Source organism: Schistocerca americana, chromosome 1 (assembly GCF_021461395.2).
Source record: "Schistocerca americana isolate TAMUIC-IGC-003095 chromosome 1, iqSchAmer2.1, whole genome shotgun sequence".
Classification (NCBI taxonomy): domain Eukaryota; kingdom Metazoa; phylum Arthropoda; class Insecta; order Orthoptera; family Acrididae; genus Schistocerca; species Schistocerca americana.
The window spans coordinates 1,007,550,685-1,007,565,787 of record NC_060119.1 but is presented as its reverse complement, the minus strand read 5'-3'; positions in this window follow the sequence as shown (position 1 = coordinate 1,007,565,787).

Genomic DNA, 15,103 nt, shown 5'->3' with positions numbered 1-15,103 from the left:
ACCCGTAGATAATACATAGCATAAAAATGCACAGTTTATTTCAGACTCTAATTCATTTTGGGTTCGAAAATAACTGTAGGTGGCATTTTGAGGGGAACTTTCAAAATGTCTACGCAATGTTTCGTCGCCTGGCACTACTCTAAATGGCAATACATCGGCAAAAAACAGCACTTGAATTTGTTTTTGTTCCTAAAGGCAAGTCATGTAATCCACAACACTAAATGCAAGAAACAATTAACTTCAACTGAGTGCGAGTAGTTTATAAGGGTGAATGTTGTACCTTTAGGATTGTATTCTTAGGAACAAATGATTCTTGGTCGGTGTTTCAAACTAGGGGCCGATTTTAGAATTACATGAAGAAATAGCTTTAGAGACCGCCATAAGCAGTTTCCAGGATTTTCTGCTGCTTTTGTTGCTGTATGGCATGGTGTGTTTTGTGATGCACTTATAAATATTATTAATTAATTCTGCAGTTGCAGAATTTTATAGTCAGTGAAATTCTATGTGTTTTTAAAACAAATTATATAACTTGTGGACAGCTAAACAATATTTTGTAGTTAGTGCATCATTTGGTACCTTGAAACGTAAGACGACCTACTATGGAACATGTGATATTTGCAAATGAACTGAGTTTTTTTTTACTGTCTTTAACAATTTCAGATAACTTGCAAATGGGAGTCTGCTTTAGTTTTCAACAGCTTTAGTTCAAAAAGGTGTAAATTGTAATTGATTTTTGATAATACTTTACATAATTAGATTTCACTTAATCATAAGTATTTTGCAGTAGAATAATAACGTGAGACATAGCTGATAAGAGTGTTAACAAGATTTTCTCGATTGCAACACTTCCGATTTCAACAGAATATGTGTTCCTTGCCGGCCAGTGTGGCCGAGCGGTTCTAGGCGCTTCAGCCTGGAACTGCACGACTGCTACGGTGTCAGGTTCGAATCCTGCCTTGGGCATGGATGTATGTGATGTACTTAGGTTAGTTAGGTTTAAGTAGTTCTAAGTTCTAGGGGACTGATGACCTTAGATGTTAAGTCCCATAGTGCTCAGAGCATTTTGAACCATTTTTTTGTGTTCCTTGATATATAACCATGTTGTGTACCTTGGAACATTTTTTCACATTTGGAACAGAAACTATTTTTCCAGAATAGTTTTTATACTTTCAGAAAAAGACTGCAATACACAAGAAGTGAATACTATCGTTCAGAAATAGAATAGAAAAATATAGTAAACTTCCTTAACACAGCTCACTATAGGCAAAAGATTGAAAAGTGTTCCAAGATACGACACATTCCGCTACTAATTTTGCAAGATTCTCTTTAACAAGTTCTTCTATTTTCTTAATTTGGCTTGTTATAATATTAACAAAATAACTTTATCTTTTCAGTTGGACCTTTATGCCATTGGAAACTCATATACATTTTAAAGATTCGTGACACATTTTGAAATTGGTGAATGGACAGCTTACGGTTGCGCCATTGTGACTGCCATGCTTTTTGCATGGCCAGAAACTTAACACACGACTTAAAAAGCGCACTTCCAACTGCTATAGAGTAAACCAGTCACGGATAATAAAGTAAACCGGTCGCGGATATAATGACAGTCATTGAATCGAAATGTTCTCTTTATGCTGTCTACATCATTTCTGAAATATTTAACAGAGATATCTGAGTCATCCTTTTGCTTGTGATATTTCTTGTATATTTTTCGATTCCCTCACTTTCATCTTCAGTCTTCATTAGTTTATGAAACAAAAAACTTACGACTATCGGTCACTTTTCACTCTGCTGAATATGTTCATACACCTCACAATGCACAAAATTCTAAGTAAACCACATTCACTCACCACTCTCACTTACAATTCATTGCTGACTACGAAAAAATCTAGAGATTACTTCGTTAACTGCAGACAACACCCTTGCGCCGTGACGATCAGCTGAATTTTGTGACAGCGAATTGTAGAGATGTTTATGCTCAAATGTTGTGCTTATTTGCAGTAGTTAGTATGAAATTAATTAAATGAAGGCTGCTGTACAACAATGACTCAAAGAGTACCCCCCACTGTTAGATTGCGTAGGTTGACAATAGTTCCTGTGATGACAATTTCTTACTTCTACCAAGTTTCGACTAGTGGCGACACACTACAGTTGAACACCTCTTCAGCAAATAAAAATAAATATGACACATCAAGTTACTCTAAATTAGTATCTGACAGTTGTTAACCGATATTTGAAATTTTAAGCAGTAAGCTTTTGTCGAGTGTGTTTTGTCGTACAGCTGTTTTGTTACACCGATAGCCATTTGAGATTTATGAAAAAGTGTACATGTGTTGACGTGGGAACTGGGAGAATGGCTTTTTTCTTCCCAAGGAAAGAAACATATGCAAGACGGAACTCTCAACATGGATATTCTTCTTAATGGGAGAAGTATGTAACGCGTTACTGGATTAAGAACATAGAGGATCCACTGTTGTTTCAGAACAATATTCGGAAAATATTGAGGCAGCAGATTGTTGCGTTATAGGTTCAAAAAAGGACATAGAAATGTTGACAGATAAAAAATTAGAGGAAAAAGCGCGATGCACGAAGCACACAGACACATCCACCATCATGCATACCTTGCTAACGAAAGAGCTTGCCCAGAACCCGAGAAAATTATGGTTCTACATACAATTAGTAAGTGCGTCGAAGCCTTCTATCCAGCCTCTCTTGTGGCAGTAAAAGTCAGCAAAACGGAGGCAAAAGTTTAAAATTTCACGTTTAGAAAATGATACACGCTGGAGGATCGTTTGACCGTGACAGAGACACTGGTGTTGAGAGGCAGCTGGAGTTGAAAACGAATAAGTCTTCAGGTCTGTGTGGAATCCCAGTGCGGTTTTACCGAGTAATCTGCGGTATTGACCCTTGTATTTGTCGCTTATCTCTAGCCCAGCACAATGTCCAATTGCTCCTGTATATTAGAAGGGTAAGGAAAGGATATTCAACATCATAGACCAATATCCTTAACATTGCTTTGCTGCAGAACATATTCTGTGTTAGAACGTAGTAAATTTCCTTGATACAGAAAAGCGTCTGTCCACAGATCAGCACGAATTTAGAAAGCGTCCCTTGTGAGAAACTCAGCTTACCTTTTTCTCATACGATGTACTGCGAACTGGGGATGATGGGTGTGGCCTTCTATCTGTCGGGAAGTGGATATTCAGTATTCTTGTAATGTCTGTCTACATTCACACTGCTGAGACTGAGTGCTTCTGAATCCATTAAAGTTCTAGGGTCAGGAGAGAAATTCATCAACAGGGACCTAATATTGAAAACTCCTTGAAATCACAATGGTTCATTAGATTAGAGGCTCTTTTTATCTATCTGAATACGAATAAAATAAATTTCATCAAACGATATGCTATAAAAGTTTCAGTTTTCTAAGAATAATTACAATTTACAAAGAATAAATGTTCTGCACTGCTCATACTTATTTCTCCACAATGAAATAAGTTTTTTTCCAGTCTACTAAACTTCATTTCAAAAGCATACACCCTTCAATAACTCCGATATACAAATCAGAACAAAAACTGGTATATTCTGAAAAAGCCGGCCGGAGTGGCCGTGTGGTTCTGGGCGCTACAGTCTGGAGCCGAGCGACCGCAACGGTCGCAGGTTCGAATCCTGCCTCGGGCATGGATGTGTGTGATGTCCTTAGGTTAGTTAGGTTTAATTAGTTCTAAGGTCCAGGCGACTGATGACCTTAGAAGTTAAGTCGCATAGTGCTCAGAGCCATTTGAACCATTTTTTTTATTCTGAAAACACATATTAAAAGGAGAGCACTGTGATTTCTCCCTGTCTATCTTGACTACCAATATTCCAGATTTAATTATCATTAAGCATAATAAGAGTCTTGGCCTGGCATAAAATGAATGAATCACACCTGTCAGACAAGAGTACACTGCAACGACTTACCACACATAATGAATTCCATGGTTCTTGCTCAGCAGCAGTGGAACCTCAACACTCCATGGCTGCCAGACAGTTGTCAACCTGCTGTCATTGTTTACGTAATCTAGGCCAGGTAATTTCATCTTCCCAAGAACCTCTGGATACTGCGTGGTTTTGTTGCAGAATGTCCTTCTATGACAATTTTACACACACACAAGTGCAAGGTAAACTTTCTACATGTAGTTTCTCCTGGCTGCTCAGCAATATTGTTTAACTCATTCTCCTATCTGAATAAATCGTACAAGGACTATAATTATGTATTAACGGTTGTCACTGGTGGTCCATAACAAGGGAAACAACATAGTTCCATACTCCTATATTTCTGGAAAGCTTTGTTCCAGGAGGAATGGTCAATATTCGTGGATGTGACATGAATGCTCATTCAAAGCAAAAATAGTCTAGTAAACATGGTCTGTAAAATACATACATTGTCAGCTATTAGCATTTCTTCGTCTACTATACTGTGAAACAAATCTCTTCCACTGCAAGCTCTTTGTTTTCCATATTTTGTAAGGTGGTAGCACGGACCAAAGCAATAATAAATGTTCAGTAAACATGGCTTCTAAAGTGCATAGCTTAAGAGCTAGGGGCGCTTGTTCACGTTCGCTACTGAGGAACACATCTCTTCTACTGAGCAAGTGCTCTTAGGTTTTAAGGTATGAGTATTAAAGCCCTCATTTACTAGACAATTTCGCTTTGAATTGTCGTTCCTGTCATATCCCTAAATATTGACCACTCCTCCAGGGACACACAAAATGCATAAACAATTAAAGGGATAGGTTGAGCAGTAATCTACGACTGTTTGCTGATGATGCTGTAGCACTACAGAAAAGTGTTTTTAGTGACCATAAGAGGATGCAAGGTGACTTACCTTACATGGTATTCATCTTTGGTATGACTTATGGCAGCTTTCTCCGTATTTAGAAAAAATGTAAGTTTCTGCACATGAATAGGAAAAACAGTCCTACATTGTTCGCATATAATGTTAATGGTGTGCTGCTTGACATAGTTACGCCAGTAAAATATCTAGGCTTAACAATGCAAAGCGATATGAAACGAAACGAGCACATAAGATCACTAGTAGGGAAGGCGAATGTTCGGCTTCTGTTTATTAGGACAGTCTTAGGAATGAGTAGTTTATCTATATGGGAGACAGCTTGAAGAATACTTGAGTGGCCCATTCTTGAGTACTGCTCGAGTGTTTGGGACCCCCACCAGGTCGGATTAAAGCAATTTGTCGAAGCAATTCGGAGGTGTGTTGCTAGACTAGTTAACAGAAGGTTAGATAAACATGCAAATGTTACAGATATGCTTCATGAATTCTAATGCGAATTACTGGAGGGAAGACGACCTCTTTTTCGTAAAACACTACTCGAAAATATAGAAACCAGCATTTGCAGCTGATGGCAGAATGAGTCTACTGCTGCAAAGGTACATTTTATGTAAGGACCACAAGGACAGCTTAAGACAGACAGTAGATTTTCCCTTCCTTTTTTTAAGAGTGGTACAGGAAAGGGAATGACTAGCAGTGGTACAAGGTAACCTCTGCTGTGCACAGCATGGTGGCTTGTGGGTTATGTATGAAGATGTAGATGTAGACTGCCTACATACATAGTAGTTTCATCACTCCGTCCATTGGCAGCTTTATTTCATTTTATTACAGTTTATCAGTCATGCCCAGAGTTTTTTGACAAGTAATCTTTTTTACCTGTGATCCATGCATTGCTTACAAGGACTAAAATACCATATATTCAGGCTGTAGATATGTGAATTTATTTTGCATTTTTGGTCATGTAGGTAGTGTATGTCATTTAATTTTTCAAGGATGATGTAATTTTTAAGATTTTAATTAATTTTTCACGTGATTGTATTTAACATCCATATGCTAGTAGGAAAAATTCAACAATATTGCTCAAAACTGTATTTGTTGCATGTTGAATATAAGTCGATGGTTCATCTGCTTACTGTGATTGTCACATCACTTACTGTTGTTAAGATTAGGACACCAGTGTAGATTCTGGCACATACAGCTTTACCAACCGTCCAGTTTTTCCCAGAAATATCCGTCCTTTTGATGTCTTTTTAAATGTCCTGCCCAGCATTTTTGTTTCATTAGGAATTGTCTAGCTTTATGGTGATGAAGTTCAATTTCATCATCTAATGAATTTCAGCGCAGCGTAATTGGATTGAATTATAAGCTCCACATTTCAGTGAAAAACAGATTTGAGAATAAATTCATCCCTCTCAAAGTCAGAAAAGGTTTAAACACCGTTTCAGAAGCTGGCGTAGAAAAGAGTGCCAGGTGTAAGTGGAAATTGTATCTTCTTGAATGGAAGTTGTGCTCAGTATCTAGAAAAACGGATGCAGCCACTGAAAAAAATTCAAGTGCTTTGAATGGCTTAAACTCAAAGACTTAAAAGACCTTTGATATGAGGGCATTCTTCCATATCTTCAGTAATTACAAACCAAAGGTATGAAAGTTGGCGGTTCATAATTGCAACATCAAGAACTGTGCTAGATCTACGAAGTTGGACGAAAACCCTACACTTTTGTTAATAATAGTTTTCTTCATTTAAGAAGTGTCAAAATGTCGAAACATTTTCAGAAATTTTGAAAATTTACCCATTTTCCTTGTGATTTTTACTAGCAATGCATCTACTGAATGTGTATTTTCTCTCATTATCTACTCAGTGGACAAATGAACAGAATAGTTTGTTGATGGACACAGTCAAAGGAATTTTCTGGTTAAGCTCAGTTTCAAGGATATGTCTTGTGAGAAATTTTATTGCTACATTCATCAAGATAACAATTCAGTTATTCTCTCAGCAGTACATTCTGTTGAAAAATACACTTGGAAAGGTAACACCACAGGAAAAAACGGCCAAATACATCACAGCCATTCCACTGTATTTGTAACAATTAAATACCATTCTTTAATACTATAGCAGATTTTGGATGTATTATTATCTGCTCATATTGAGATTAGAGCACATGTATTACTCCACTGTATAAAATACAAACAATTTATTGATTTTAAAATAAATAGTCAAGCTTCTCAAAAATGTTCTCCTTTATATGAAACACTGCCCTGCTTTTGATAATTTTGAACTAATAGCCATACACACATATCTTACTTAAAATAAGAGGGTATTAGGTTACACATATGGTGTCAGGTTATCCACTTGGGCGACTTATATTCAAGGTCACCTTCACTCTCCCTGCCTTGGGGAACCACTGGGAAGTGATCAAAATCACACAGGGGAAACGTCCCTCCCCTCTCCTTCACAAATCTTAGGAAATTGTGCTAAGTTATATTCAAGGTCATGATGTTACTCAATGCCGGTTACATTATGTTACGCACACACCTTATGCAGGTGGACTTGATGCTGATCATATGATTGAAAATTGGCGAGAAACACACACACACACACACACACACACACATGTAAATATAAATAATATTTCTCTCATTTAATTGTTGCAGCTGATACATAAACCAGTGCAAGATTTGAGATAAAAATACAGTCTTGATTGTGGGGTCTTTTATTTTCAAATTTTAATGATGCATTTCGCATGTGATAGGCATCTTCAGATTATCTACAATGAAAAAAATTACAAAAATCACAAAAATAGGTACAAGGAACATTGTGATCCCATCTTGTCCAAGAACATACTCTAGGGGAAAAGTTTTTATACAAACCTATAGAAACATGTCACAGTTCACGCTGTCAATAAAAATGACTACATGGTGCAAAATCATCAGCAAATCTAATCTCATTTTTGAGGATGTGTTCTCATTGTGTAGTCATTTTTATGGATGGCGTGTGTCGTGACCAGTTTCTATAAGTTTGCACACCCCTGAGCGCCTTACTGGACCCCGTTCCCTGCCTCTCTTCATATATGGCCCAGTATGATGCTTTCCATAAAAGTTCTGAACCACTGTGCAATCGCCTCACCCTGTGATCTCACACGCATAGTCTGCCCCCCCCCCCCTCCCACAAATTTTGGAAAATGCTCCTCTCTTCAATACAACTGCCTCCTTTTGGAGTTTGCACCACTTCAGAGTACAGAAGTGCCCTGCACTTAATGGCAGAATAATGCAGGTCATTGATGTATCCAGTCAACTCCCTTTCCAGAACTGTACTTCAAGCATTAAGGAAAGTGGCAGGGTCTCAGTAGCTCACATCTCAATTATCAATGCAGGTAGATGAGATCCTGTCCTGAAATCCACCAGCGATCTCTGAATAGTCCAATGTGGCCACAAGACTTACTTGGTGGTCTTCAATAAAGCAGATGTGTGTTTTGCTTCTGCTAGATCTGACGCTGTGTCTCAATGATCTCAGATGAATGTGACACTCGGGAGATGTGCTGTGGCATGGAGAGCACTGCCAAGACTGTGGCAAATAGGCCGTGTCACAGGCCAGCCTAGGACGCCAATGGCCTGCAGTGTACCACAGATATCGGTGGAGCCAAATGCTGCTGCTTCGCCACCAGCTGCTGCTGCTGCATTGCTGGCTGCTAGTATGTCATGAACAGTGGTAGGTATGTCATCGACAGCTGTTGCTGCATGCCTGGCAGCTATTATGTCAAGGATGGCAGTGGGTACAGCCATGAAGTAGGGTGCTACTGCTGCATTGCTGGCTGTGCGTACATCCATCTACCAGACTGTTGCTGCATGGCCAGGTGTGAGTACATCCACATGCTGGGCTGCTGCTGCACAGCTGGCTGTGGTAAATTTATGGAGTTTGCTATATCATCTCTATCATAATCATAATCATCGTCATCATGGGCAGCTGAAGAGCAGCTGCATCATTGTGGATGATCAGACTGTATCATCATGGATGGAGCAGTTGCTGCTGCTGCAAGCACACATGTGGCACCCACCATCTCCTCTATATCACCTGCACAGACAGAAGGAGGAACAATATTATGTATCATGCATAACTTTAAAAAGAAATATATATTTTTGAGTGTATAGTATTTCTACTTATGTTTGAAATTAGCAGCATCTGAATAAGTCAACAAGCTGGGTATCATCGTCATCATCATCACCATCATTATCATCATCATCATCATGATGGATAGCTGAGTGGACTGCTGGAACACAGATGGGCGCATGGCTGCTGCAAATCTAGCCATGGCTACAACATCGTCTGCAGGCCTGCTGCTGCTGCTACTTTTGCTACAGATCCAAGTCCACCACCCAGCATCTTCTCCTTATCACTTTTGCAGGCAGAAGGACAAATACTAAGCAAGAAACACAATTTTTAAAATAAAGATATATGTACGCATCTAAAGTGTTTCTACTGATGTTCAAAATTAACAGCTACAGGTTTTATTGGCCACTACCTCCAGCAATAGTTGATGGAGCTCGATCTGTGCATTGAGTGCATCTAGAAACAAACATCACGTTAGTAATCCATGCATGCAATTGTGCTGGTAGTCAGTATCGTTAGAAGAAGATGGAGAACCACTCATGTATTCTTTCCTTGATGACTGGTGTCATTCTCTACGAACAAATGCTGGAGGAAGAGGTCAACACATTCAATTGTGCCTCATTATCAAATGCACCTACAAGCAGACACAAACACAAAACGTTAGTAATGCAAGCACACATTTGTGTGTGTTTGTGTATGTTTTTTGTGCATTAGGAGAATAGAAAGAACTACTATTTATGTATGTGCTCCTCAAAAACTGCAACCATCCCTCATGAGCTTGCTGTAGAGATTGGGGTTGGCTCAATGGAAATCTCCTGCACATAAACATCATTGTCATCATCATTATCATCAACATTAGCACTAATGATAATGGTATACTTGTGTCGCCATTGCATTGATTGGTATTGGACTTGACTGTGGCACCAGATCCTTGAACTTATTGAAGAATTCTACAACAGACAGAAACAAAAAGGATAACGCTAGATAATTGCACACACACATATGGAGAGCGAGAGAAACAGATGCTTACTTTCACATGAATCAGAAGTTATCCTCTGGAGCACCCAGAATAATGTATCAAGGCATTTCTATTTGAATAGCCATCTTAATCAAACCGCTATGTTTTGCAGTAGTCAGTAGAGCTGGATGCTCATAGAGTTCCCACAAATGGAAACTTAATGGTAGTTGAAATAGAAGCTCAGTACATGTAAAAGCTTTAGGCAGGTGTCATCTGATACAGAAATATGCGGTTCTTTCTACACTAATTTATTCGAAACTGTTATATTTTCCACTGTTTATGCTTTTGAAATGTATGCATTATTATCTGTTGCACTTCTAACCAGAATCAGTTCCTGCTTAGAATTCAAAATGGTCCTCTTATTGTCCTCAAAGAACCCCCATAAGCATTTTGAGAGGGATGCACATACTAAAGTGATTTCTTATTGGTCCATCAATGAACCAATCTGCGTTTTGTAGAACATTCTGGTCTGAATTTGGTGTGGATGTGTGAGTGTCGATGTAGTTCCATTGTTTCTTGTTCGGTCGAGCTCAGCGTGTCAAGTTCGTAGCATATCTCTGAAAACAGGAAGGCAAACAGATAATGAATAAGTCTCGATGTTCCCGCTAGAGCGCTTTCATCATTCTCCATAAAAGTGCCTTCCAAGTATAGGAAACCACTGCTGGAATTGTAAACTGAACTTGATGCTTAATTAGTATTCGTATGTCGTCCTTATTACTGAATGTCGCCGAAGAAAATGGTTTGTGAGAGACATATTCCTGATGAGTGATTTATTCATCGTATTGAACTGGTGTTGTTATTTCGAACAGCATCATCGCAAGATTTAAATCCAATCGACACTAGGAGCTCATAATTTTGCCGGGCTATCATCTTGTCCTTCTATTGCAGATTGGCATATAGACTGGTGTCTGGTTTTTTTAATTACTTTAATCCCATGATGCTGTTTTAAATGAGGATGTATCACGATTTCCTTTCCTCAGAAATCAACCAATTTGCAGTCATGGTCAACGATGTTCATCTCGAGACAGTCTAATGTCTGAACAGTCATAGGGGGATGTTGAATTACTGGAGCCTCAATGAGTTTGTATCCTGGTCCACTGTAGGAAAGAACCCGTAGATTGCATACATTTATCGCTCACTGATGTATGAATTCGTAGAAATATTACATTCGACACGATCGTGATAACGACAGGAATATCCACTGGTTAATCCAACTCTAAAATTTTCTCAGTATTATTAGTCAAAACTTGACTCCTCGAGAAGCCGAGTATTGATCCCATTGAATCCTTCCAACTAAAGTCTACTGTATATCTCGTCATTTTTATCCCCTTTTTTCAAACATATTAACGTTTGCACCTAAAGTAAATCCTTTTACAGATCGATTTTAACTGCATTTGGATTGCCAGTATCGTATGAGTCAGGGGAATCCCCACAACCTTGGTGCTCACTAGGTGTAGTTTATTGTTCTTTTCGGTAATGTTCGGAGTGCTGTTAGAGGTTCGAGACCAGTCACTGCTATACTCCATTAACCCTTGCTTGGATGTGTTGGGGGAGGGGAAATAATTTACGCTTAATACAGACATATGGTGTTTTAGATTCAGAGTGTGCTACATGACATCTCAGTCTGAACTGACGTGTTGATGTGCTTGCTGCTTCTTTTTATGCTTTCGTTACAAGAAACATTAGGCAGAAATGCCCACAGAGGTATGAATCCAACTCTTGACAGCGTCGAAAATTGTGAAGCGCATGACTGTTGGCGAAATATTGTCGCAATTTTTCCGGCATGTGGAAATCGCCTTATGAGTAAAAGTACAGTACGTTGTACTGTTTCTATTAACATACGCAACCCAGTGTGTTGCAGATTCTCCTCTGACGTCTAAATTTACGATTACACTTTCCTTGTATTTCCAAATCTTCTTAAAAAAAAATCTTGGGAATTCGAGTTTCTTGTCGAATTTAAGCAGATCAGCGCTGGAAAGTGGTCTATTAGGTAGTATAGTTAGGAGCCTTTTTAAAAATAAACTGTTCATCACGTTTCTTTTGCGGTTTTAAATATAGGCCTTTACCGACAGCAGCATTCACCATCATCCTATTAAGCCTTTTAGATTTCTGTAGTTGCTCCTGAGAGTTTTGTGCATTCTTCACTGCGTGGGCTATGGTGGCAGCACCTTTTGCCAATGATCCAACTGCCAATTGGCCCGTTAACGCTGGAATTAGAAACGGGGTAATTCCACCAGGTGTGTTATGTATTGGCAGGATCCTAGGCACAACTTCTTCTTACTCATTTCTGCTTCTTCTTCATGACGCCTTTTGCCGCTACTACTGCTGATTGGATACAATCTTTTAAACACCCAGTAAATTTTGGTCTTCTTCAGTGTGTGATGAGCTGCATTCATCATTTATTTCATGTTTATTAAAGCATCCAATTTAAGTTTGGTATGCATTGTTTTTGAGCTACAAATGCCGCAAAATATTGTCCTGTGCCTACACCTCTTCTGCGACGTATTTGCTACGCCTTATCGGCTCCTTGCATGCTTCATCAAGCAGATTAATCCGCTTAATACCACGAGCCAAGCGATTTTTCAATTTCGGTTATAATGACTCTAGTCCTATTGGAACTTTTGCCCGATTACAAAACCGTTCAATATCACCTAAATTTTAGGCAGACTTGAGCTGATTTTCTGACATTGGCAGATGGACTTCTTATCTGTGGATGTTCACAGAGATTTCCGACTGTCAAGTACAATTTTTCCTTAAATATGTATTTTTCTACTTGTATTTCGATATATTATCAGGTATCGATCTTGCACCAAGAAAATTAGTAGTCACAATTGTAAAAGTATATGATCTCAAAATAAATCTACATTAGATACAATAATTTCAGTGTCCTATGCAGACAAAATATCTCCAGTTAAGATTTTATTAATTTTACTGTCAGTAATAAAATCGATTTTATAAAATAATGGGAGGTTTCTACTTCTAATGCTTCCAAAATCTGTGATCTTTGATTAACCATTAGGCCTATAAATCTACACTTAAATAATTATTTTCAGAAAGCAAACTTTGAACCGCCTAAGGAAAGGTGTCGGCAGATGCAAGCAACTAATGAAGAAATGGGGCCTGTCAGACAACCCTGAATGTGAGTGTGATGAAATCCAAACAATGGACCATTTACTCGCGTGTGAAGTGTACCGTTATGATGGTGATTTGAGAGACATACATACACTCAGTGACTCGCCCTTAAAGTGACTCGAGAGAATTTGTAATGTTGTATAGTATTATAAGAGCATCTTTAAAGAGTTTCATTACCATAATTGTACAAGTATATTGTAATTAATGTAAGAATGATTGCCTTTGTATATTCCGAACGAATAAAAAATAAACACGTAAATAAAAACTGATAAACAATTTAAATTACAAAAGCCATCTTAATGTTAATTTTATTTACTACTTGTTCTCAAAGGCTCTATACATATGTTGGCATTGGACCGGCAAAATTAAAGGTAACACCCATCACCTCTTTCTATAGAATAATATATAGCAGGAGCAGAAACCTAGACACTGAAGCTATTTTGAAAAGGTAAGTACAACTTCTCAAGTTAATGTAATACAAACTACCTTCAACCTAAGAAATCATCGTTACAACATGAGAGACATCTTTAGCAACGTTATTATGAAGAAGTAGTACAATACATTTACTGTGGAACATATGATGTTGGGTCATTACAGTTATGGATGTCAGCTTTGTCAATTAGTAACATTGAAGGAGGGTCCATTACAGGCTCCAGGTGCACGGAAATAGTATCCAGGAAGATGAAGCTTGACTGGCGGTTTATCGAGAATGCCACCAGCACCTCTGCTGATGCGGTTCCTAGTACTCATGTTATGCTACTGCATTGTCTGAGGTTTGCACACCATGTTACATAGCAAACTGCAAGCGTTCACCCACTAACACGTCAAGCTATTTCACTAAAGATCTGTTCCCACAACACCTTATAACAAGCTCTTTGAGAAAGAAGTTCAGTTCAGAATTTTCTGTAATTCCTCTTTGTAAAAAACTTCCTGCGATTTCTGCACTGTTGCTGTCCTTTAAGATGTAAGTTCTTGTGTGTTTTGTCTACTTTGAACGCTATGAAAATCCCCATTGACCAATTAGGACGGTAAGACTTGTCAGACGCACTTTTGTATTTCGAAATTTGCACATCAACTACTTTGAACTTCTGCTTGAGTGGATCCACCATCGTAATACGATTTATACTGTATTCAGAAGTCCATTGCTATGTACATCGATTGGTCTCTTCCTAATCGTGCAATGTTCAGTTCGAGTATACTCCCCAATAATTTGTTGGAGAATGCCTAGCCATGTGTATGGGCTGCTATAGTGTCCCTTTTGAAATAGTCAAGCCGATATATTTGAAGCAAATAATAAAATGACTCTGAATAATATTATATGGACATTAATGACAAATTAATTATGAAAATGTATTAAATTAGCTTCAAAGAAAGACTATATCGATTGCAATGTAATAAAAGACATTATTTATATCAGATCGTAGTGCATAACGTTCTCGAAACTAACAGTATTATCTTTGTCATTATATATAAGAGAAACAAGATATTTAAAATCACTTCGAGTCAAATCATTTCTTCTGCTGTATGTAAGGTATGCTTGCTATTGTAAATCGGTAGCTTTTGTTCTATTATTTCAGGTACATAGCGAATAATTCAAGCGTGTATTCTGTGCTTTGTGGAAATATATTTACAAAAAGTGAGTGCATTGTGTTACTTAAAGAACCCATGCAAACAATTCTTCCTGAACTGCAAGATGTTATGTAGCATTTTTTCAGTCTCTGCGAAGCGAGTAGCGGTGATCTTTGACTGGCAACAATTGGCCGCCATTACGCGGCGTATTTAAATTTATTTTTCTGTGTAACATATCACCACAGCCGGAGCAGAAAGAATCATTTCAAGTTATTCAATTAACTAAAGTGCAAAGCTTCACTAATTCTATTTCTTCAAAAAATGTATACTTTCAAAGACACGATTTATTCTAGGTCAGTGAACTTAGTCTGGATTATATTTTGCGGAAAGCATTTGAAATAATTTGTAGGGAGCCTGGCGCTCATTTGAAACATAATTTAATACTTATCTT